Below are 22,065 nucleotides of genomic sequence, written 5' to 3'. Positions count from 1 at the left end.
ACTACACACTGTTCAAGGAACTGGGACTTCCCAAGAAACAATTTCTCAATGTAATTCCTGGACTGAGCAGGGTTTTGTAACCTTTTGCCAATGTCCCAAGAATGCTTTATCCCAATAGTAAGTTGAAAAGCAAGTATAAAAACAGGCTCTCCAGAAAAAAATAATAATGTTCTGTGTAAGATACTTGAGGTTTAGCATATTCAGAGTTTTCTGAGTAAAGGCAATAACCATAACCAAGCCCTGATAAAAACTCAGGAAGAGTCAAACCCTTGAGTTGACAGGAAAAATTCCCATCAACTTTAATGGATATGGCCTTGGACCACAACTGAAAACTGAATGGAAAGAGCATCAGGAGTTAAGTCAAAGTCAAGTGCATATTTTGGACATAATTTTTTATTCATTAGACTACACAAATACAAGAAAACTGAAGGAAGAACACAACCAAACAAACTTGTTCGTTAAAGACACATCAAACCCCAGGACAGGGTGTCAATCCGTGAGTACATGAATCAGTGACCAAATCCAGCAATAACTGTGGTGGTTCTTCTGACTGAACAGGAAGCAATCTCCAGACCACAGAAAAACCACTGGTTTACACTTCAATGATTAAGTGTACCACAGTTGCTGAACATGCATCAAATATGACACACAATGGGACCACTTGGAGTTTATGATGAGCTCAGTGGCCAAAGCCCAGTGCTGCTGCTGGAGCCAATGCTCTTAAGGCTTCTTAATTAGTGAGAATTATGACCTAGGTAGTCTCATCACCTCAAAAATACCACCTTCTTTTCATAACTTCACTAAATGTGCTTTTGAAAATGCACTACTTTCTATTTTAAACAAAAAGCTTACTCAAATATTTAATTTTTAGTGAACAACCCCAGGCTTTTCTCTAATCCTTGATTCAGACACACTCTTTAAAGAGATGCCAATCTATCACTAATATTTTATGTTCTGAAGGAGAGTTTGTTTTTGGGGAAGGCAACACTGTTGGATACATCTACACCAACACTGTGGATGGCATAATCTTAGATTTCTAAGAAAGCACCTTAGAAATTCGTGTAAATTCAGTAAGCATTTTTTTGCCTTGTTGGATTTCTGCGTGTATTTACCAAACCCAACATTTTCAGAGCTCCATTACAATTTCAAACAGGTTTCAACATGCAGCCCAAGAGAAGGGGAAATACTTTGCCTACAAGAACCATTTAATACAGAATCCCAATATAAGTTTTCCACTAAAGCCACATAATAGAGCAGTTTTGATTTATTTGGGAAGCCTGCAGCAGATTTAGGCAGGAAAAAAGCCCACAGAAAGCTGATTTTATACCAAACTACAAAAAAAAAAGTGAATATTTCAATCCAAAAATTCTTGTAATTCTAAATCAGGCAGATGGGCTCAATTATTCTGTGGGCTGTAAAAATTAAGCACTTCTAAGAAATAGTATTTTTACCCTTTAAGACAGAATTCTGTTATGGCCCCTAGCTATTAACTGAATGTTAAGTACAGTCTTCAGTGGACTGTTGTAAATCTTTTAAAATTTCTATATGAAATTGCTTTAAGGGCTGCGTTCTATGCACTGGGCAATAAGTATATTCATTAAGTCTTGTAAAAAGCAAAACCTGAAGATTATTAAGGGAGGCTTCCAGTTATTGTGGCATTTAACTGGAACAATCACACGGAATGCACTGGGATTTCAAGGCATTTGTTCAAGAATAACACACAGGAAACAAAGTCATTACAGGACCTCATATTTTAGGAAGCCTGAATTTTAAGTGTATTCCATACCAAGTCAATACTTCTAATATGTCATCAGGAGGTTTTACTTTTCAACTAGTGCCTGTTCTCTTATGCTGTTATTCAACAGCAAAAAAACCCTCCTTTTTGTCACCCCAAATGGGTTCCACTCTAATGTGAAATTCCACCATGCAGAAGTTACCTCTAACAGCTGCAAAAATGGATATGAGAAGGAACCAAACCAGACAGACACCAATCACAAGGACCCAAGGGCCTGAGTTTGAGGCATACAAAGATTTATTAATCTGTATCAGCATGAGGTTACAGTCCTTTAGGAACAGCTACATTTGACTCATCAGTGGAATTTAGAGAAGTGGGCCATCGCGGAGATGGAATATATGGGAGACACAATGGGACAAAGTGTTCTCATTTGCATTGATCCAAATTTGGCAGAACTCCCATCACTTCTGGCCTATCCATTGATATTTTCATAAAAAGCACCGAGCATGCTTTAAATGTCACACAAGGGAAAAAAAAAAACAAACAAAACAAAATAAAAGCTATGTCCCAGCTCTTTGAAAAGGAAAAAACAAAATCACCAAAACCAGAGAGTTAGAAGTTTTCTTTTTTGGGAATAGAAAATGGCTCTCGGGGACAAGGTTATGACTATGGTTAAAAGATCTTGGTAAGTATGGTATGTTCTAAAATTACTTTTCTTTCATGTAAACCCAGTTTCATTCGAAGCATTACAGTAGCTTCTTCACCTTTACAAACAATGGGCAGAAGTTTAGCACACAAGAAAAATATGAACAGTTATTATCCTAACTGTAAGACTGATAAGCAAAGAGACTTCTCTCTTGCTTTCTCATGGGCAGATGAGCACGGAATTAATGCTCACAAATAAGGAATTATTAGAACATGTAAAACTCAGTACAGAGGTCTTTGTCTCTTACATACCTACCTTTTATAATTTTGAGTGGTTAAGACAAAAATCAGTATTTTCAGGCATTCTACTTAAGGAGTTTTAGTTGATGTCAAATCTTTTCCATAAGTCATAAAACATCATGAAGTTGTGGATTATTATAACCACGTGCAATGACAGAAATGAGTATCTGAATGAGATGTGTCCACCTCACTGCAAAAACCACATCTCCTGGTTTTGCAAAGGAATTTTAACTATGCTGTCAAGAGGCCAAGTTACATCTGTGGCCAGAGCAGCGCTGGCAAACAAAAAGCATTTTCTAGATTACTTCAACTAACAATAGCCAGGTGAGGCCAAACAATGGTAACTCTTTGTGAATGAACACACACAAACACTATCTCTCAGCTAAAGAAGTAGCTGATGCAAATGCAATACGCTTACCCACTCTCAAGGGCACAACCAAGAACACAGAGACCTCAAAAAGAAAAAAAAAAAAAAGGAGAAAAGAAGGGTTTTCCGACCGGAATCCTTTATTCTAGCAAAACAGAGAGCATAATTCTAGCGCAGAAAAATCCTGGTACCGCTCTAAGATGAAACCCCTGATCTTGGCAGACTCGCACATTTCAGACACCACTTATAAATAAAACCCCCAAGCAACCACAAATCTCGGCATAAAACAAACAAACAAACAAACAACCCCCCCCCGAGATTATGAAACAAAACAGATAAAAGCCACAAGCTCAGGATACCCCAAGCGAGGGGAAAATGGGAGATTCGAACGTGATCGTGCAGGTGGCCTTTTATTACAAGACATCCGACTGGGAGAGGGGGAGAGAGTTTAAAACAGAAATAACAATAATAAAAAATATTAATTAAAATATAATAAATATAATAAACGCGCTGGCCGCCCTGCCTCCCAAAGGGAGCCCAGGTTTGGTGATTTCCAGGCTCCGTCCACCCCCTTCCAATTTCCTCCTGCGTAGCGCCTCCAGACACCCGGGCAGCACCCCGGGAAGGCGGGGAGCCGCGGCCCAGGGCTGGCCCAGTGCTCTCCCAGGGGAGAAGCCGGCGGGAGGCATAGCGGCCCGGCCCCGCACTGCCCCCGGGGCGGCGGCTCGGGCCCGCCTCATCGCCCGCCTCAGCCCCGCGGCCGCAGCGCCGCCATTTGGCCCCGGGGCCGCCGCCATTTTCCCGTGTCCCCGGCGGGCGGCGGCGCGGGTGACCCCGCCGCGGGGCCCTTGCTTGCTCGCCCCCAAGCCCGGCCCCCCCCGGCCTTGCCCCGCGCCGCCAGCCCGGTTGGAGCGCGGCGAGCCGCAGGGCCGCACCAAGCCGCTCCCTCCCGCCCCGTCCCGCGCCGCGCTCCGCCGCCGCCCGCAGCTCGGCCCTGCGATCCCGCCGGGCCCCTGCGCACTTACTTCCTGTTTTGGGTCCGGGCACTTGAGAAACCAGATGGAGACTCCCAAGTACCAGGATGGAGGCGCCGGGCGGGCGGCGGGCGGCGAGCGGGGAGGCGGAGGCGGTGGCGGCGGGGGAGGCGCTGCGAGCCCGCCGGAAGGGCCCGCGCCCGCCCGCCGCGCTTCCGCCCGCCCGCCCGGCGCCACAAAGCGCACGAGCGCGGCCCGAGCGCCAGCGGCGCCACAAAGCGCACGGAGCCGCGCCTCGCTGAGGGGCCTCCTGGGACAGACACCCCTTGTAACACCCACACGTCCTTCCTCAGACTATCGCTTAAGCTCTGAAAATACCGAGTTCAAGCTCTGGCCGAACACCACCGTGGCTCTAAGTCCCTTGCCCAGTCTTTCATTAAACACCTCCAAGGACGATGTCTCCATCACCTCCTTGTTGTGATGCCTGATCAATGGATCACTCTTCATTTCCCTCGTGCCCAACGACCTCGCAAAAAAACAAGGCTTATAATCAAAAATGAGCCATAAAGCCGAGAATAAACAAGTATGTTTGCGGTGCTCCCTGCCCTGTGTTCTGGGTGCTTGTAGGTGCCACAATCCTTGGCAAAATAGAGTCTACCCGCTGAGCCCCCTCACAGACAAACAGGGTAGATAAGGGCAAGATGGCGCCTGGCATCCCCTGCCCACAATTTTTTGTCTAAAATCCTTGTAGCACTTCCACCATTTCTTTTTGGCCACTTCTGTCCAGCTGCATCCTCCTCAAACCTTGAGAGCTTTGAAACGTGCCCTTGTCCCCTGAGAACAGCTTTTTCTGCAAACCTTCCTCACAGGCTGTTGGAAGCCTGACACTTTGGGAGAGGTCAGCAGAATCTGTTTGCCAGGCAGAATTCAATTGTCCTAAACATCTGGCGCCTTTTAATACCTTAAACCCCTGAAAACCTCGAAGATGCCTGCAGAGAACTGGGCAGCATGACCAGTGAATCCTGTGTGCTTCTGAGGCAGCATCTGGAGGGAGACAAGGCAAGACTAGTACCCCATCTAGCCTAGGACATCTCAGATGGGGTTAGATGACCATGATTAGGCAACTGCATCTTGCCCATAAGGTTTCAGGTCACTCTGGTTGCCCTGAGTATGCTACAGCTGAGATACTGGGGCAAACAGGGTCCTTCCAGCATGGCTCTGTGTTTCTGTGGAAGGGGGTGGAGCAGAAAAGGAACCAGGGGTGTTGTTTGACAGCTGGCTGAATGTGAGTCAGCAGTGTGCCCAGGTGGCCAAGAAGGCCAGTGACATCCTGGCTTGTGTCAGGAATAGGGTGGCCAGCAGGACCAGGGCAGTAACTGTGTCCTGTCCCAACCCGCTGGGATAGGGGAATAGGGTCGGGCACTGCACAAAGGGGTCTTTCACACGGTGGAAGGTCGGTGAAGCAGTGTCACTTTATTCAGAGAACTCCAGGACTTAAATAGGGTAGACTGAAGGGGAGGAACTTGGGCTAGGGAGGAGCATGGGACTGACAACTGGGGAAACATGGTGATTGGACAACCAGGTAAGGAGGGGAGGAGTTTGGATATCTCCGGGGAAAGGACCAATGAGAGCTACCTCTGCACTGCACCAAACTCTAACCAATGGCAGGCAGAGGAGCGGGAAAGCAGGGAAAAGGCGGGAAAACTGAGGGAAGAAGAAGGGGATAACATGGTGGACAATTTTAAAAACAACAACAGGGGGTACATAAAATAGCATAACATTATAACTATGAACTGGGGAATAACTGGGGTACAACTGTCATGCCCAGAAAGTGTCATAATCAATATTAGAGGTCAAATCCGGTCTATTAAAGGTCCATTCAGGGATTATAAATTCGTCTCCAAGCTTCGTATCACTCCCATTCCTCTTTGTCTCCTCCAACAGTGTCCCTCTACTTGGCACTGCTGTGGCCACACCTTGAATCCTGGGTTCAGTTTTGGACCCCTAACTAGAAGAAAGACATTGAGGGGCTGAAGTGTGTCCAGAGAAGGGCAATGGAGCTGGTGAAGGGGATGGAACACAAGTCTGATGAGGAGCAGCTGCGAGAGCTGTTTACGTCCAGGATAAATTCACTGTAGATATTTATCCTGGAGAAAAGGAGGCTCAGGGTGACCTTGTCACTCTCTACAACTCCCTGAAAGGAGGTTGTAGCCATGTGGGGGTCGATCTCTTCTCCCTGGTAACAAGTGATAGGATAAGAGGAAACGGCCTCAAGTTGTGCCAGGGCAGGTGTAAATTGGATATTAGGAAAAATTTCTTGACTGAAGGGGTGGTGGTGGTGGTCAAGCATTGGAACAGGCTGCCTGGGGAAGTAGTGGAATCACCATCCCTGGAAGTGTTCAAAATGCATGTAGATCTGACACTTAGGGACATGGTTTAGTGGTGGACTTGCCAATGCTGGGTTAACACTTGGACTCGATGATCTTAGAGGTCCCTTCCAGCCTTAATGATTACAAAGCTCAGTTTTGCTGTCTCTTACTCTACGTTAAACAGTCATGAAGAAAAGGTGAGGATTTGCACCTGTGAAACAAAGGCTTGTAGATGGGACTCAGATTGTCTTGGGAAGGCAGGGTAGCTTAGGGAGGAGGCACTGCACATAAAACTATGGTAGTGAAAGAAAAGAGATAAAATGTGTAGCTGGGACAAGAAGGTAGCTGAGATAAGGATCTGAAAGCAAGACTTATAGCATCTGTTTTGTTCAATGCACATTTAAATTAGCTGTGGTCTCTGTATACTTGCTATTTCTGTACATCAAACCTCAGGAATCTCAAGTTTTTTTATTTACTTGATATCAAATTCAAGGTAGATGTAAATAAAATGATGACTGGAGTTCTCTGGTGTTTCAGGAGCAGGATGAAATCTCACTCTGTAACACTCTTGTTTTGTAGAGCAAATGAGGTTCATGCATCCTGAGTTGTCTCATGTTAATGGAACAATTACATGCACCTATACCTATTTAAGTTGATGAAAGACTCAAACACAGAGTTTGCTATGGACCTAACAATCTCTTTTTTTAAAATTAAGTTAGCTTTTTATTAACTCATACTGAGTTTTATTCCAGAGGCCTCATGTTCCTGGTAGCCACCAGATGTCCCTACTGCCACATGCTCCAGACCCACCAGTTGCATCCCAGAGATGGAACATCTCTCCCTCTGCTGCGATGGAGTTAAAGCCCAATTAGCATTGCTTTGTGGGTACAGTGCACTCACTTCTCATCAGGCATTTGGGGAGAAGTGAGACTGCTTGGTAAGATGAAGAAGTGAGAAAGAGGATCAGCATGCTGGTGACTCATTGTAAATCCTGAAGCCAAAGCGTGAACTTTATAATCCAAAATCTGATTAGACGGGTGGTGACAGAAATCTTGGTACAGAGCCTTTTTTGTAATAGAAGAAATAAAGTTCTATTCTGCAAAATTCAAGAGAAGAAATGCAAAAAGTAGAAATTAGAAAAAATTATGTGTACTAAATACTGAGAGGTGTTCAGGGTGGATGATGTACAAGATGACATGAAGTGTGTCTGACCTTAGCAGATTGTTTTTGAAATGACCCATAAAAGTGTGTATGGTGTAAATCTGAAGTAGGTGACCGAGAGGAGTTGTAGTGATCAATATAGGAGGCCCCGAAGCAGACTTTGTTGTAGCTGGAAGAGAAAGCAATAACTCTTGATTATATTATCTAACCCATGGGCTGGTGTATGAACATGTTGCTTACTACCTTTTGTCTCCAGTTTGGGGAGACTGACATCCCAGATGATGTGCAGCTGAGGGCCTGAGGGCAGGAAGGGCTGGTGAGGCAATTGCAGGGATGAACTGATACAGGGATCTCCTCAGCTCCTCGTGATAACATGATGTCAGTGCTGCACCCCTTTGGCATGGAGAATCTCCTTCCAAAAAAACAACTGCAGCCACATGTCCTCAGCTGTCTCTCTCTTTTAGCCTCTTTACCTGTACCCTACTTTTGCAACTGCCTCACTTTTTAAAATCTTCCTGAGCAGGTGCTCCACATGCTGCCCTGACCAGCTGCTGTTTAGGCACGTAGCAGCATTTACAGCAGTTTCAGAACTGGCCAGAGCAGATGCAAGTGGCCTATAATGCAGGAAGGATGGGGGTCTTAAGAATTTCGGCTCCTGTAAGTTCATGAAATAATTAAATGAAAAAGGAAGTACTCATTTCAGTGGACTGGACCTCAATAAGGATGTCTCTGCACTGACATCAGAAGGATCTTTGGTGCTCACAGGGGATTGGTCCTTCTCCTCTGCCTTAATATATATGATGTGCCTTGCTTAATGCAGCCTGGTGTACTGGTCCCAGTTCAGACTCTGGACTGGTTTACTATTCTTGACTGTGGTTTCGTGGAAAGATGCTGCCACAAATGGTGCCTTTTTCCTTAGGTCATTGCAATCCAGAGCTCCAAAACTTCTCCTCATTTGGCTGCATGTATTTATCTGTTGTGCCCACTTAGCACGAGATATTCCCTCTGCCCCTTTGGGCTGGTGGAGCTGAACCACTGATTTGACCCACCAAATGTCCACTGCTGTAACCTCATCCATTCCTAGTCTCATTGCCAGATATTTGGGTGCTTAGCATCGGTTCAGGATTCACATTTCAAAAATGCATCTTAAGTCAGTCATAAAAATTTTGCTCCAAGTGAAAATCAAGTCTACAGAGAAGAGCTGGACTACCTCTTGTGGATTATCAGATGACTAAGCCTTTGTACATGTTTTTTTCCATCCTTTCCCAAGAAACTGTACCTTTCTGTTGCAGACATGGAGATACTGCTCTCTAGGGGAGGGTATTTCTAAGTGGAAGCAGTAGTTGACACAATTTGAAGGAAACAAACCTGGAGGGAAAGACACCTCCTTTCCTCACTGCAGGGTCCTACAGACGGGCTGATTCCTGTTTGTTTATGAGATTTTTCATATTTACATAGATTTCTATCTGTATAGATATGTGTGTATCTAATTACATATGGGTGTAGCAAATTACTCATTGAGAGAAAAAAAACATTTCTATATATAAACAATCTAGTATTTATATAACACTTGCTCATTTATGTGCTCACATAAGTGGGTAGGGGCTGGCTATGGAGGATTGCTCAGGCTCTGAAGTGCTGCCATGAAAGAGATGCCAGAGAAGGAGTAACAGAGTGTCGGTGGGAGCTTGTGTGGATTCTTCACTGCAGAATGAATCTCCTCTGAGAAGAATTATTACCTTGTGGCCTGGGCTAAGAATAATCCTATAGAGAGCAGTGATTCATTTTGGGACCTTGTCTGTGGTGATGATCTCATAGTTTCCTCACTTGTGCCTGTGGGAGTCTTTAGTGGACTGACCCACCTTGAAAGTCTCTATTGATATATTTTGAGTGCCTGCTGTGTCACTTACCCTCTGCCAGAGTCCTGAAAAATATTAGGGAATGGCATTGTATTCAGGAGCCTCAACACACAGTTTGCGGAGCTGGGAATGAGGGCATTTTCCTGTCTTTTTTTCCTGAAACATCTACCGAGACACATAAATTCCAGTTGCAGTCAGCCTGGGCTGCATGACAAGCACACCTACCACCTGGGTTGCCATCTAGAGGAGCCCAGCTTTCCCCACAGTCTGGACCCATGGCAGTAGCCATCCCACTGAACCCAACCCAAGACTAGGAATGGTTGTGCTGATATGGCTCAAAATGAAGAAGGACCAGAGTCCCAGAGACAGTGAGCAGAGGACAAGTTGCCATCAAGGTCTACATGAGTCTGAGCTGTCAGTGACACTGGGATGAGGCATTTTTCCTGCTATCGAGTTTAGCAGGAAGGCAGCTGTGCAATTCACAGTATCCATAAAGAAATTGGTGGCTGGAGGGGGTATCCAGGAAAACAGGAAGGAGGAAGTGGTTTCTGTAAGATGGTGTATGGACAGCAGAAGAGGAGAAGGAACAAGGAGTCAAGGATCACTGGCAGAAGAGAAGGGAGAGAAATGGACAGAGCAGATGGGAGGAGCAGATGGATCCCAGCTGGGAAGTGATTTACTGTATGCTACTGAAATCAGAGGTGCTGATGGAAGGGGGTCATGGGCAGAGTGGGAGCTTCAGACAAAGTTTATTAGAGAAGCCCTCTTCTTGAGTCACAAGGTGCAGAAAGGACCCCCTTGCTTTCTAAACTCCTTCCCAGAGAGGAGCCTAGATATGGCTGGATCCAATCAGACTGTCAACAATCACTGTGTAAAGGATTATATGGGTGGAATTGAACCTTTATAAAACTTTGTCCTGCAGGATTAAGGATGGCAGACCAGATATGTTTATATAAATATATGTGACTTATTATGATAATGATTAGACAGAAAGATCTTAACCAGAATTATTTACTACACATTATAGGAGCTGTAACAACTATTATAATATAGTGCACTATGAAGCAATATTGAAGCAATTACATTGAAGCAATTGTATTAAAGCAATTGTATTCAGGCTAGCAAACTCAATTATTAGTAGAGATTGATGTTACTCACCCATACCAATGACCATGGGCAAATCTCTTTCGCTCAACCTCAAGGAATCACCTCGAAGGGCATCTCCACTTGAGGGAGGACTCCCACATGTACATCCCAAGGAGTGTGTTAGAATTTGGGACTGGGTTTTTATAGTATAAAGTATTTTACCAGGTCTACCATATCTTTATCTCACTATCAGGATGTTTAACTTTGAGATTGATAAGTCAGGCTGGTTTCAGCACTGTTCAACACCAAAAGCTGCTTGATGCCCCCTTCTTCATTTACCTCTGATAGCTTTGCAAAGAGGGCATCATTCGAATTGTTTTCCCCATTCCAGGCAGAGCATCCTACTACACAGAGGGAGGCATGAGGAGAGGGTGGCAAAATTTAGTTCTTTCTGCAGAAGGGACAGGCAAAAGTTGTCAGGTGCTTTCTGCATCGTATCATGCACCGGTTGTGTGCAGGGACCATGGGTGGGCAGGGGGGCAGCAGCTTTGTAGGGGAGGGAGGGACAACATGAGGGCCAAGAGCTGCTTCCTTGGCCTATGTCATCCATAAAATCCCAGTAATTGGAGCTGTATGATCATAGTCTTGAGGTTTGGGAGGACAGTGATATATTTCACAGTGAAAAAACATGTCCTGTTTTGGAGCTGCATGTTGATTCAGCTTTTATGTAGGTTCAGCTTTTTGGCAGTGTTTGCCAAATGCTGGCTACCATGAAAGCAATGACAGACCTCCTGTGCATTTAAAGGGGACAAAATGTTTCTTCCGGCAAAATGTACCATTTATCATGTAATTCTACTCTCTGCTGGCAGATGGTGCTGTGATATATCCAGGAGCTGTGAATCGGCTTTTTCAACTCCGAGAGGATGTGAGCAAGCAGCATCTACTTTAAATTTTCATTCTGGTTTGTTCCTAAATTTGTTTTACTAGGACATGAAATTCTTCTCCTCTTTGTTGTTCTGCTTCCAACTTCGACTGTCTAAGCAGGTCGTCCAGTTTTATTTTTGTCTTTGGATTATCACAGAGCTGGCAGGCAGAATGCATCTCTAAACTCAAATCTTTCCATCGAAAGAAAAGCTATTTGTGGCATTATTCCCCACAGTGTAAGGTTTTCTTATGTTTACAAAACATACCTTTTGGGCCCATGCTGGTCTTGCAGTCTCCCTTTCACAGCAGCATGAAGTTTCTGTCAATACATACACCAGAGACAAAACCTAACCAATCTCTGATGGTCACTCCTGCCCTAGTTTTAAATATTTCTTTTTATCTCTCATGTTTGTTAATGTGATCCATTATTGATTGTTTTTCTTGCAATATACAGTGTGACTAAAGATTTCTCTCAGTGGTTTCTTTCTATGGAACAAAAAGCCCAACATCCAACTTAAACCCTTTTATATGGAAAAAAAAAAAAGAATATTTGGTGGAACTAATGAAGGGTGGGATCAGCCTATTTGATCTCTAAATGTAAAGGTCTAAAAAGCTGTTGAAAAGTCAGTGATAGATCTCATCTGCTTTCTGGAATTGCTGTTCAAGAGGTGCTTAAACTCTTCTTGCTTTGCTTGAGAGGTCCCTGGAGCCCTCCACCCACATTCTTAAAGAGTGGCTGAAAGTGCTGGAGCCGAAGACCAGAAGCACCAAGAAAAAGACCCTATTCCTGCAGCCAGCATACTTAGAGCCAGACAAGAATTTCTGTCACTACAATCAGATTTCTCCTGTGAGGATGCAATGTAAAAGTCCTTCATATTCCAGGGAGCTGGATGTGAGACCCCTGTTTTGTCCTGCCCAGCTGAGCATCAGGCCTCCTACCCTGGGTTTGTGTCAGGCTCAGTGTAAGAGGAGAGGGAGCAGATCCCCCTGCCTTTACCATCCTGACAGAATGCTACGTGACTGAAATGATCTGGGTTAAGAAAAATAGGTAATTTTTGCTGTTTTTCTGCTTTGTCCTGGATCTTTTCGGTGACCCAGTTTCCAGCACAAACCCATAAAGCTGTTACAAAGCCAGAAAAGAGAACTGCAGAATGTGAGCAAAAGTGTTTGCAGGGAGACTACCTTAGATATCTCTTTACATGGCTTCACCCCTGAGGAGAATATGCCCATGGACACATGCTCCACACTGAGGAGGAGCCTGGACAGAGGCCTGCCAAATCCCAGGGAAGGGACTGTGCCAGAAGCTATCATGCAAAAAAAAAGTGAACACTGGTTCTTCCCTTTTAATAAGGAAATAGTCCATCAGGGTTCTGTTCTGAGGTGATGTCCAGATGGATGGGTCCTAACATGTAGGTGCCTAACATTTCCTTTGGATGCCTCACACTCAGGAAGAGACAGAGGCCAACTTAGGGAGACAAGGTTATCCTCCAACATCTTGAGAAATGTTTACATTTACCTCAGAAGGATCAGAGGGATCCATCTGATACTCAGATAGTAGGTTACAAACTCAACACTTCATAAATAGCATCAGTAATGCCAGTCCAGTCCTGCCTGGCCAAGTTCTTCAGAAACATTTTTCTTGCTGATTGCAATTCCACCTGAAGTCACAGAGAATCGATGGGTCTTGGTGCAAGATTATACCCAGTGCTAGGACACAGTTTTAGTGGTGATTTAAAATGCCCATGTCCCTTGTCTTGGGCTCTCTCATCTGTTCAGAGCAAGGCTCAGACATGCCGGGTGCTCTATGGAGGGGAATTCTGTTTCCACGTGCCAATGCACTGATATGGAGAGGTCGAGTATGACCGAGAGAAGTTGGTTTCTTGGAAAATCTATTGCAGGGTAGGACTTGAAACCCAAACCACAACTCATTTGTTTTTTCCTATTACAGATGTGCAAAATCTGGTGAGAAAAATCTCCAGAAGCAATTAAAGCACGAAATTTGGCGATTTACGGGGCAGTGGCCAGGATAACACTGTCCATTTCTAAAAGTGGCAGTGATATGTTTCTGTACCTCAAACAGGGCTGTATTTCCATGTGATTTGGCAGAAATATGTTTCATGTTCTAATCTGATTTCCTAGGCTAGAGAAAGAGTGTCTAAATGAGCTGATAATACCTGGCAGCTGTCAAACGACTTTTTGCCATCTAGAGAGAAATGGAAGAATATATGTTCTGATCTCCTGCTACTTAAGTTAGAGGATGAAAGAAATGGAAGGGGTTTAAGTTGGAAATGAGATCATGCATTATGCCCCTCGGACACCATGTAATCTGGCTAATGGCATCATGGAGTTATTTAAATAACTTCATTAAAATGAACTTGTTTCAAATGAGCTAAATAAATCAGACTCATTTGTCAAAGACCTGGGATGAAATAATCAGGTTAATTTAAAGCTGCTCACTGGGGGGATGATTCCTGAATTTGTTCCACCAGTGAAACTGCCTTCGGTAGCTTTAGTCACCAGTGGGAGCCCTGATCCCAACGAGAAAATGAAGACTGGGCTTCCATATCTGCCTTTTCAGGAGCCCCTCTCTTGTGCCTGTAGCACAGTCTCCAGAATCCCAGGCCTGAAGGTGTGTGTTCCAGGGCATCTAAAGGATTTTTCAAGACCCACCAGATCTAAACCCTTTGCTGGTGGCTATGAGCTGTTCAGCCCCTTAGTCTGCACTCTGCTGTTTGCTCTCTGCCTCAGAATGAATTGTCACATGAATGTTAACTAATTGCTTTTGGTACCTATCCCTGTCTTGGTGGGAGGACTACATGATGCTGCAGGTCTTTTCCACACACTTAATTCAATGCTTTGTGCCTAAACTTTCCCTTTCTTCATTAAGCCCGTTGCTTTAGCAATTTCTGCAGAGGTCAAAAGGATAAATCCAGTTCTTCAGGCTACAGATGAACTTGCTCCTCCATGGTAGGGATGAATAATTACCTGCTACACTGTAAGAGTCAATTGGGCTGTGCAGATTTAGACCAACTAAAGATGTGGTTTTGTAGGAAGTGAATGAGTAGGAAGACTGTCTCATCCAGATGCAGGCTGTCTATCTGTTTGTCCTTTCCAGTTTATTACAAACCTCAGATTTTAGGTTATACTCCAATGTAAGAATAACTGCCCATGTGCCATCACCATGCATTGTACATCCCACCTTTACTATATGACCAGTTTTCTCTTTGCTGCATTTTGGATACTTTTCTTTTACATAGTAGAGGGGAAGGATGACAATATGGATCTCATGGAAAATGAGTTCACAACCAGCATTTGCAGGCAGCCACATTTCAAACAAAGGAGTGAGAAATCGATTCTTTGTGTTTATATCTTCCAAGATCAGAGTTGTGAGTACAGCAAATTGTGCTCTTGCACAACAAATCTGCCCTGAAGTGCCTGTAGCTGACAGCTATAGATTTATCAAATGAGAAATTGGACTGTGAATTCAACTTTCATCAATAAAAAGACTTTCAGCTCTTTAATACATCTCGGTCCTGCCCTTTGGTTGTGTTCCAGCACAGGTAAAGGGACATACGAATGACTTCAGGCTGCAAGAGAAATTCTTTGTTCCCAGAGCACTGATTTATCCATATTGATTGCTGATGGCAACCTCTGGGCTACTCTAGCCCTGAGGTGGAAGCAACTTTGGTATCTGTTCACCAAATACCAGTCTCATCCCCTCCTTTTGTCTCAATCAGCTGTTTGACACCCTGCCGGAGGACTGGCCTAATCCTAGTGACAGGACGTGAGGGAATGGCCTGAAGCTGTATCGGGGAGGGAAGGGGGGGTGGGGGTGGTTAGGTTGGATAGTAGAAAAAGGTTCTTCACCCAGAAGGTGGTTGGGCACTGGAACAGGGTACCCAGGGCAGTGGTCACACACCAAGGCTGACAGAGCTCAAGCAGCATTTGGATGATCCTCTCAGGCACATGGTGTGACTCTTGGGGATGGTCCTGTGCAGGGCTAAGAGTTGGTTTCGATAATCCTTGTGTGTCCCTTCCAACTCAGCATATTCACAGAATATCTTCCAATATCTTCCAGCTTATCTTCCAATTCCCAGCCTGGTCTGTACCTGCAGACAGATACCCAGCTGTGCTTCCCTGTGGAGCACTCTGGGTCTGTAGAGTTTGGGTTGTTGTTTTTAGCAATTTGGGAACTTGTGGTTACAATGAAAGCCATGCAGTCACCACTCACCTCTCAGTGGGGTCAGCTCAGGAGCAAGTTCTGGGCAGAAGCTAAAATGCCCGTCCGATGTCTTGGATACAGGGGAGTATGAGAAAGAGAGCCCCAGCTATGAGCTGCTGGATTCAGTTCACAACGAGCTCAAAAAGGGATTGAACTAAGAAATTCTAGACTTATTATCAGGGTTGTAGCATGTGCTGAGATTCCCTCTCCCCTCATGTCCGAGTTACAGAGTAGCTTTCTCCTCTGACAGCCATTAACAAAGGTGTCAGCTCACCAAGGGCCAGCACAGCTGCAGCGGTTGTGCAAGTCACATCCATATCAAATAACAGCTGTCTGTGGGGGGCCAGAGGTTGTGCTGCTGCAGTGTATGGGATGTGATGCTGAAGGATGTGCTAATCCCTTAGTAAATGTCAGTGTGCTGCCTGCAGTGGGGATCAGATCATGTCCAAGCCAAAAACTTTGCTTCAAGCTTGAAAACGGTTCGTGTTGCTATGAATTTCCATTATGATAATTTTGATAGTGCAGGTTTCTCTGTATGGGACTGAAACATGTTTTCTCATTTTTATGAGAGGAAAGGAGTCATCCTCCTAGGGATTTGAAAGCATATGGTAGATATCGTGGTTTTATGCTTTTTTTTATTCATGCCATGTGGGTCATATCCTCCTGATTTATACTGCTGTAAATCTGATTTTATCCCACCTGGCTGACTTTTGTTAGAATCTGTCCAATATTCTTCAACAGATTTTCAGTCTAAACTGATGGAGTTAACCAGTAGGATCACTCTTACTAGTGAAGTGGGCAGCATTTACGTTCCTAATATCAGACTCATTCTTTCAAGTCATTTGTAAAAGGTTTCTAACCATCTTGAGCCAATCAGAATTAAAATAAAGGACAAAATATTACACTCATCAACATATGGCCACTTTCCTGCATTGTAGCAATTGAGTGCTATACTGCAAACTGCATCCTGCTTCCTCATAAAATTTATTTTTTCATCTGATCAATCTTTTTTAAAATGAATTTGTTCTCAAATTAAATCAGCACAAGTCTGTAGCTACAGTATGTGGTTGCTGGCAGGGCAACTTTCAGTGCAGCTTAGTATGTAGAAGGAGCAGGAGGCAGCAGAAGAAGATGGTGGTGATGACAGAGGTCACTGGGTGACAAAAAGGATTTTGGAAGGGACATTTCAGATGAAGAATCTGTATTTACATCTCCTTCTCTCACTGAAGTCGAACACAACTTTTTCAAACATTGATAACAAGGCAAAGCAAATGCAAAGCATTGATAACAGGCAAAAAATGAGGCTTTGTATCCTAAAACCCCCCAGCTTTAGCCATCACTGTAAAGAACAGTGAAAAGATACCTGGCCTGACTCTAACAGGTGATTCTGAATTGTCTGTGTAGGAAATTCTTTTTCATCTCTGCAGCTGATGAGGCATGTCATTGGTGATCAGAAAATTCTGTGTTCAGGGGGAAAAAATAAACCCTCTGAACAGGACTGACAAGAACAAGAAATTACAAAACCCCTTTGTTTTCCCCTTCGAATGAAAAATATGCCAATTAAAATACTCTGCCATCAATCTACTTTGGAAAGAAAATCTAAAATCATCAACGTTAAGGTCATAGTCTTGAGATCTGCTTCTTACATGTTCTTCCCTTTAAGACAATGTGAACATCCATATGAGCAGGAGGAATTAAAATTATCAGCCCTCAGGATTCCCAGTGTGTAAATACATAAGTATATTCTTAATTTCAATCATGAATGGTTCTATGAATTTAGATCAGGAACATATATGCTGGTATCCCAAGCTATAGAATTTTTTAATCAGTATTTGGGTATTTAGGGCCTTTTTCAGACTGGCTGAAATCCAGGGAGTCATAGAAGTTCAAGAGCCTGAATTTGAGGTCCTTGTACAAGTGTTGCAAATTCCTTTTAGCCTTTTTGCAAACTCCTTGCTGAGAAATATTGTCACCAATGGCAAATAGAAATATTTTACATATATAATATCAGAAATATTGTCAGCTATGGCAAACAGCCACATGGTTAGAAAGCCTATCAATTGCTAATTATTTTGGGAAAAAAATTAGTTCTGATGACATATATGAAAAAATCTTGATAAATACTCAAACTGAATGCATGGTTGAAACAATGTCAGTTGTAACATCAACCCTTTCGGGTGTTTTACAGCACCTCTGTCTTCTTGAAAAGACAGCTTTTAATAATTCACATATCCCTGTAGTGTGTATTAGTCACCATAGACAGTTGTGAGGAGTAAATAGGAAAAAAAAATAGAAAAAAGCCCAAGTACACTGCCATTGGCAGTGAATATTGAAGTTATAAATTCAAGAAAACAACAAATAAATACAGTTGATATATATGCAGTGCTGAACTCAAGGATTTAATGTATTGAATGGGTTTTGGTTTTGGGGGTTTTGTGTGTGGGTTTTTTTGTTTGTTTGTTTTGCTTTGTGGTTTTTTTTGGGTTGCTGTTTCTTTTTCCTCTCCCTTTTTTTTTTGTTTTTCAGTACTGTGCCTTTAATCTTAGAGCTGTTTGCTGCCTGCAGCAGCAGCAGCTGAGAGTCAGGCCGGTCCATCTCTCAGGTCTGATGCAGGATGCTGCACACTGAGTCCTGGCTTTTTCCTCTGTCTTTCCCTTTTTAATGGTGGTTTGACCACAGAAGCTCTTCTAATTGAGCGTAGAGAGGCTCTAGCCTTTTATACCTTGCTCTTTCGGGCTGGTGGAATTGCCTTCACTCTGTTCCTTGGTAGCAGCAAGTCAGACTCCAGCATTAAAAAGTAGGTTTCAGGAGCAGATTTCCAATGTGCTACGAACTCATCTCTGCATATTTTCTAAATATGGAGCTGTTAATGTCTGAAACCAAGGCAGGGAGGCAGAAAAGGTCACTTGTAGAGATTATATCTACATCCAACCTTCTCCCAGTTTTCATAGGATTCAGAAGAAGGGATTTGGATGTGGACCCTGTCAAAATCCAGTAGGATAAGATATTTTCCCTGAGTGCCGCGTGAAATTGTGTGAAGTCACTCTCCCTCTCTGACCTTCATAGAATCTGCCAGTCAAGTTCATTTCTTCTATGCAGCTATTTTTTAACCTCTCAGCATGTAATAGCACCATTATGTGCATGAAGAGCTGAGGGAGAGGTGAATATTGCAAGGGAGAAGTGACAAAAGCGTGATGTATTTTCCCAGAAATTATTTCTAGGCAACTTCATTACATTGGTTAGTCACAAAAAATTGCAAAGAGAACTAAATTCTCAGCAAATTAACAAAACTTACCTCTTTTGTGCTCTGCCAATAAGAAAAAGATGAGTCAAATTTATCAGAAAGAAAAAAGAACCTAAAAAAACCCATTTCACCAACAGCCCAGAAGCATATATGAGAGACAGACAGATCTCCTTAGAAATGTCTCTTTTTTCTATTTGCTCATTGCAGGTAATCATTACCTTTTGATTTGAACAGCTCTGTGCAAATTTGTTTTGTTCTGCTTCTGCAAATAGGAAATGGAAAGAAGTGTGGTATTGTGGTGGGGCTGCACACAGAGCAGGCAGACAGGAGTTCTGTCTCCTCACTTTACCTCTGTGTTGCTGCTTGACCTTGCATGAAGTATTTGTGCCTTGTCCTGGTCGAAAATTTAAACTACTCAATGTTCAATTCACCCCTTTTCCAAAACTGAGGCTTTTCTCTAAAAAAAGTTGTGGATTAAACCAATATTGGTGACAACATTTGGATTTGATCACCAAAAAAAGAGATTTTAAGATCTATTTTCAACAAGAAAAAAACATAACCACAAATCTTTTTAAAAAAATATATTTTTGTTTTCCTTACTCTAGGGAGGAAAAGTCTGAGCTGTCCTTTTAAAGTACATAAACCTCTGGAGCATCAACTGTACACCACTGTTCTCATGGTGTGACATATCCCAGTTTGGGCTCCTATCCAGGTTTTCATGGTTTCATACCATGGTTTATAACACAGTTTAGTTCCACTCAAACATACAACACCAGTTTAAAATGATAGTCCAAGCACTGTCATATTCTAGCATGTTTTAGAACCTCTTTCCTTCTCTCTCATCATTGTGAGCCTGGCAGGTTTTCAATTTTTGAGATAAAGAGCACATTATTTACAGTCTTAAAATCCAATGAAGTTTGATTAATATTGATGCAATATCCTGAAACTATGTAATTAGTACATTTGTATTAATTTATTTTTTGAATTTGAAATTGCCTCTTCAATTTTGCCTTTTAACTTGGTCACTCAGTAGCCATTGCCAGTTTCAGATAATTTTCAGTGCTGAATGGTTACTGTACAGATGTTGTGTGACTATTCCATCATTTCCCCATCACAATTTGGGAACCACAATCCTTGTTAGAGTGTGGGGAGCTGAAGAAGAGATTTTTTTGCCTCCATCTGTCTTTGTCTCTGAGTTTCAATTCTCTGCCATTGTGTAGCAGAGACAGGACAAAAATGGTAGACAGAGGATTCAGGCTTGGATCCTAACCCAGACCTCAGCCTACCTCCTGCATACTCGAGGCACTGCAGCTCCATGGTGTGACTTAGTTTCTCCTATGAGTTCTTTTACACTTTCTTTAATCAGCTAAATAATCTTTAGATCAGCCAGAGATTTCTCTGCCTTGGAAATAGCCAGTTTCAAGATGGTTTGGACTCAGAGGTGCATTTCCCTAGCTCAAGTAAACATATTTAATACAAATTTCTTGGCTATTCTAATTTTTTTTTCCTCTACCTTTTTACAAATGAACTTGCTCCATGTGCAGAAAGTGAGAGGACAATAGACTCCAAAGGTCACGTGATGGAAAAAATATTTCCTGGCCATCTGTGTTCAGATTATTGCACTGACAAACAAAGAAATAAATAATGGGATAAATTGTTCATAGTCTATTAGGACAATGATGGGATTTTTCTTGTGATAAGCATGAAATCTGATTATTACTTACAGATGTGGGAGGGCTAATGCTTCTCACAGGAGCTGAGAGTCTGGATCAGTATCCACATCCATGTGGCTCAACATCATACCCCTGGTGTGTCTGTACAGCTGCATCTGAAATCTCACACAAGCAGATGGGAAAGAAACCAGCTCCAGCAATGACCTCACCAAGAGCAACCTTCTCTGGGTTTTGACCTGCTATGAATTAATATCCTTAATATCTGTGTAAATGCCGAATCTCTTCCCTAAACATCAGTGCTTGGATACCAATGTGAGTTCTGTTTATTTCCAGGGGCTCTGCACGCGATAGTGATTAAGGATGAATTATTGTCTATTACTGCTGCAACTGCTTCTGTAGATTCAAAGTGTCAAAGCCAAGACCAGAAACTCTTCACGTGACCCACCACCCGAAAAAAAAGGAATAGAAAGATGGTTTTGCTTTAAGCACTTTACGATGTGTTTCTCAGAGAAGAGATGGCAGGTGGGTGCAAATCAACAGGCTGAGGAATACCATGAAGCAGGGAGTTTGATCAGCAGGATCAGCAGTAATTTCAGTCTCCCAGGTGCCTTTTCATTGTCCATTTGTTTGGAGACACCACTCCTGTACTTGCTGGGAACAGAGGGACTGCTGGGGTGGGGAGCAGTTGTCTGCATTACTCATAGAATAAAATGTTTGGGGTTTTTTTTTTGTGACCCATGCTTTCATTTTATTTGTTGTTTTGAACCAAACCATGTTGTTAAAAAGCAAGATTTGACGTTTGATCTCACTTTATTAGCATCCACAGTTCCAGCCCGTTGTTTATGACCATTACCTGAAATTCATATGTGTTGAGCCAGCTGCTGTTTGCTTTGGCTGTTGTTTGATCTTTTTCTGTTATAGCTTCAGTGGAGGTTTTATCGACTTCTTCTTTCCACAATGCTCAGGGAGAGGGTCAGAGAGAAAGAATTTCTTGATTTTTCAAGTGGACGTAGGCAGTCACCTCTACCTAACTCACTTCTTGTATAGCACAGACCTCCAAATTCCACATAGTAATTTCTTCATGGAGTGGGAAATTCTGTTGCAGCTATAGCAGTCCTTTCAGAAGAATATCTGGCCAGGATTTAAAAATCTGTGGTAATATACAACCCACACAACCCTACACATGTTTTTCCATGACTCACCTTTCCTGTCACCATTCTATGCTTTATCTTATTTTTAATGTGAAATTATTTAGCATCAGCTTCCAGCTGGATCTGATTCTCATTATGTCTTTTTGTGGGGGAAGGAACCACCTAGAATCCAAAATACCTTTCTTGTACGGGCTGTGAACAAGGCACCTGTGAACAAAGCATCTTTTAACCTTTGAATAAATTGAGGAGAAGGGGTATCTTTTCCCTCTTGCTGCAAGACGTGCTTTCCAGACTTATCTAGGTTAATTATATGTCTAATTTTTTTCAATTACAAATTGGATTGGGAGGCTTAGGT

The 22,065-nt window shown here is 43.0% G+C and overlaps 1 protein-coding gene across 1 annotated transcript in view; it reads right to left on the bottom strand.

The window, feature by feature from the left end:
* Nucleotides 1-4,188, bottom strand: part of DMTF1 (cyclin D binding myb like transcription factor 1) — a 29,384-nt gene extending 25,196 nt beyond the window's left edge. The window contains exon 1 of the mRNA XM_018068118.2: nucleotides 4,073-4,188. The gene's annotated coding sequence lies outside the window, so the exon portion shown is untranslated. The remainder of the gene's footprint in view (nucleotides 1-4,072) is intronic.
* Nucleotides 4,189-22,065: the final 17,877 nt, after the last annotated feature.

Source organism: Manacus vitellinus, unplaced genomic scaffold (genome assembly GCF_001715985.3).
Source record: "Manacus vitellinus isolate BGI_N305 unplaced genomic scaffold, ASM171598v3 scaffold_13_pilon, whole genome shotgun sequence".
Classification (NCBI taxonomy): Eukaryota; Metazoa; Chordata; class Aves; order Passeriformes; family Pipridae; genus Manacus; species Manacus vitellinus.
Note: the sequence above shows the minus strand (reverse complement) of the source record. Positions and strands in the feature narration are given on the sequence as shown.